A 4,609-nucleotide genomic window follows, 5' to 3' on the forward strand; every position below is an offset into this window, starting at 1 on the left:
AAAGTAAATGTGCAGGGGGATCTCCCAGAATACCGTTTCGTAGTCCCAAAGTAAATATGCAAGAGAGGGGGATCTCCCGGAATACCGTTTCGTAGTCCCAAAGTAAATATGCAGTACAAGGGGATCTCCCGGAATACCGTTCCGTAGTCCCAAAGTAAATATACAGCGCGAATGATAGAAATACAACTACATCACGAAATTCTTACAATTTAGACTAAGTACCAGTCAGAGAAGAAACATGAAATTCACTAAGCATGTTGCACATAATTCACATAAACAATTAAGACCCATAGACATGTTGTATTAGACTAAACATGATAGCTACACATATTAGAATAACTCAATTAAGAATGAAAATAGATTAGTACTCATTAAAATGGACTCAAAATAATAGGAAAACATGTTGCTGCTTAGTAAGAAAAAATTAGGTTTTTCACAACTAGCCCGTGTACGTACTCGTCACCTCACGTACACGGCGCTCACATATCACAATAGTTCCAAATCTTAAGGGGATTCCCCCCTCCCCCTCCCCCCCCAACAAAGTTAGGCAAGCCACTTACCTCGAGTCAAGCTCAATCAATCCGTAAGAATTCCCTTTCCACAAATATTCGGCTCTGAATGGCACAAATCTAGCCAAAAGCAATTACATATCATAATTACAACAATAATAGACTTACCTAATTAACGAAATCAACATTTTAACGAAAATTCCAAAATTAACTCAAAATTCGCCCGTGGGACCCAAGTCTCGGAATCGGGTAAAAGTAATAAAATACAAAAGCACGTTCACTCATGAGTCTAACCATATCAAAATTACTAAAATCCGACACCAAATGGTCCTCCAAATCCACAAATCAAACTTCCAAATCCCTAGCCTCCAATTCCTAATTTTCACCTTAAATACACACTAACTAGGTGGGAAAATACATGGGGAAGCAAGATTATTGATCAAAAATAAGCACAAGGGACTCACCTCAAGAAATCTCTCGAAACAGCTCTCAAAAATCGCCCTAAACTGAGTTGCAAAGTCCAAAAATGACAAAAATCATGAAGCCCTTCGATTTTAACCACTGCCCAGGTATTTCCGCACTTGCGGAGCCTGGGCTTGCACCTGCGGGTGCGCTTGTGCGGAAATTATGCGCAGATGCGCAATTCACTTGCCCCCTCTGCCTTCGCACCTGTGATGAAATGGCCGCATCTGCGCGTGCGCGCCTGCGGAATTCCTTTCTGCTTCTGCGGACCTTGCGCACCTGCGAAGACCCCTAACGCATCTGCGGGCATCGCAGATGCAGAAATAACCTCACACCTGCGACCCCTGTCACTCCTCCATTTTCCCGCTTCTGCGCCAATTTGCTCGCACCTGTGGGCAGCCTTGCGCAGGTGCGATTACAACGGAACTAGCAAAAGCACCAGATTTTTTTCTAAGTCCAATTTCATTCCGTTAAGCATCTGAAACACACCCGAGGCCCCCGGGACCTCAACAAAACCTACCAACCAATCCTATAACACTATTCTAACTTAGTCGAGCCTTCAAACCACATCGAACAATACCAAAAATCATGAATTAAGCACAGATTCAAGCCTAAGAATTTAGAATCTTCCAAATTCTACAAACGACGCCGAACCACGTCAAATCTAGTCCGAAATACCTCAAATTTTACACACAGGTCACAAATGACACTACGAACCTACAACCACTTTCAAAAATCTATTCCGAGCTCGATATCAAAATTTTCACTATTGGTCGAAATCACCGAAAATCTAACTTTCGCCAATTCAAGCCTAAATCTAGTACAGACCTCTAAAACACATTCCGGACGCACTCCTAAGCTCAAAATCACTCAACGAAGCTAACGGAGTCGACAGAATTCCATTCCAGATCCGTATTCACACAGTTCCAACTACGGTCCAAATTCTAAGACTTAAACTCTCATTTAGGGACTAAGTGTCCCAAAATACTCCGAAATTCAAAACCAATTATCCCGGCAAGTCACAATAGCAAAAATAGATATGGAAAAAGCAGTTAATAGGGGTTCGGGGCTCTAACTCTCAAAACAACCGGCCGGGTCGTTACAGGACACAAGTACAATCAATTAATCAAGTCCTTCAAATATAAATTCTTTCACCTATATATTTTTCAAATAATAATATTCAGGATATAATACTTTTCAGTAAATAAATTTTCAAGTAAAAGTCACCATGTGACACCTCATTTCACAATCATAAGAATTACAGGTCTCAGCCCACTTTCATATTTTTCACGGCACCTCGTGCCCATATTTCTATCACCATCGCATGGACAACTCACGTGCCAAAATATCAATGTATATAAGATCCGTAAGATCAATTTATTTTTACTAAAGTAAGGTTAAAATCTTTAAATCAAGTAAGAAATCAACAAAGGAATGAATTTATTTTAGAAATCATTTGGGTGAAAAAAATAACATTTCAATTAAAATGAAGTATCCGATGACTACTAATTAGGAGGTAAAATTTATTAAATTAAAATATAATAGCAATTTCTTTTATTCGAAACAACTCAATTCTCGAAAGACAGTAAAAACCATAAACATAAAACTGCAGAGTCTTGTACAAAGAGCCAAAGAAAACATAATACAACAAGGAATACAAAACACATAATAAAATTAAATAATACATTACGGAAGAACACAAGAATTTACTTATCACGGAAAACAAAATAACCAAAGGCAAGTGCATTCATAGAAAAATATCAAGAAAAGGGCACTCCCAAGGTACCGCCTCGTAGTCCCAAAAGTAAATATGCAAGACATGGGGGATCTCCCGAGGTACCGCCTCGTTGTCCCAAAAGTAAATATGCAAGGCATGGGGGATCTCCCGGAATACCGTTCCGTAGTACCAAAGTAAATATGCAGGGCAAGAGGATCTCCCGGAATACCGTTCCGTAGTCCCAAAGTAAATATGCAGGGCAGGGGGATCTCCCGAAATACCGTTCTGTAGTCCCAAAGTAAATATGCAGGGCAGGGGGATCTCCCGGAATACCGCTCCGTAGCCCCAAAGTAAATATGATTTCAACAACTACATATCAAGTGCTCACATATCACAAAATGGCTCATCAAGTGCTCAAATTTTACAACATATCACAAATTGCACATCGAGTGCTCAAATATTTCAACTTGCCACATAAATCAACAATACATCATTTTTCCACAATAAGGAGCCCATGACTCGACCATAATGTGCACAAAATCTTAGCAAAAATATCCGGGAATGAACAACTCAACAAAATAATATTTCACATAAATTCAAGGTGGCAATCACACCAAATCATCAAAGAAAAACAATTTCAACAAGCAAGGATCTAGGCATGACAAATAGAGGATTTAATAAGTTACAACAATTTTCCAACTTAATACTTAAGGGTGTCTACGAATTTCAACAGATATAGTTTGCACATATAAACCAAGTACGTACTCATCACCTCACGTACATGGTTTTCAATTACACAATTTCCACGTAAGACTCAATGCCTAAGGGGAAATTCCCCACTCGAAGTTAGGCAAGATACTTACCTTTTTGAAGTTATGCCAATATTCCATAATCGCCTTCTTGCTTGAATTGACCTCCAAACACCTCGAATCTAACCACAAATAATTCGATTCAGTCAATAAAATTTATTGAAATTAATTCCATAAGAAAATATTAATTTTCCAACAAAAATTCGAAATTAGCTCAAAAATCGTCCGTGGAGCTCACATCTCGGAACCCGACAAAAGTTACAAAATACAAAATTCTATTCAACCACGAGTCTAATCATACCAATTTTACCAAAATCCGACCTCAACTCGACCTCCAAATCTTCAAATCCCTAAGTTCAAACCCCCGATTTACACATCAAAAATATGTAATCTAGTCGGATTAGTCGATGATAATTTAATATTATGGAGTAGAAATGATCACAAGTGATTTACCTTAAGTTTCCCTTGAATTCTCTCTCAAAATCGCCCCAAAAACCGTGCTTGAAGGCCCAAAAATGGCAAAACTCGGAACCCCTTTATTTTTAACATTCTGTCCAGGATTTTCGCACCAGGAGTGATTTCTTCGCACCTGCGGTCTTCGCACCCGCGGTGATTTCTTCGCACCTGCGGTCTTTGCACCAGCGATGATTTTTTCGCGTATGCGGTCTTCGCACCCGCGATGATTTCTTTGCGCCTGCGGTCTTCGCACCCGTGATGATTTCTTCGCGCCTGCGGTCTTCGCAGCCGCGATGATTTCTTCGCACCCGCGGTAATATTTTTTGCACCTGCAGCTTCGCATCCGCGGTAATATTTTTCGCACCCGCGGTGTCTGGCCAGCCCATGCATTTTCCACTTCCGTGACTAATTCCTCACATCCGCGAGCTCGCATATGCGGCCCTTTTTCGCGCAGGTGCGATCACACTAGATGCCCAACTGCTTCAGCTCCTCCTCCAAATCCAAATATACTAACACGTTCCATAACATAACACGGACCTACTCGAGGCCTCAAAGCATATCAAACAACATCGAAACGACGAATCACACTTCAAATCAAAATCTATGAACTATGAACTTTGAACTTTCAAATTCTATATCTTGTGCCGAAACATATC

The sequence above is a fragment of the Nicotiana tomentosiformis genome, chromosome 4, assembly GCF_000390325.3.
Source record: "Nicotiana tomentosiformis chromosome 4, ASM39032v3, whole genome shotgun sequence".
Lineage (NCBI taxonomy): Eukaryota > Viridiplantae > Streptophyta > Magnoliopsida > Solanales > Solanaceae > Nicotiana > Nicotiana tomentosiformis.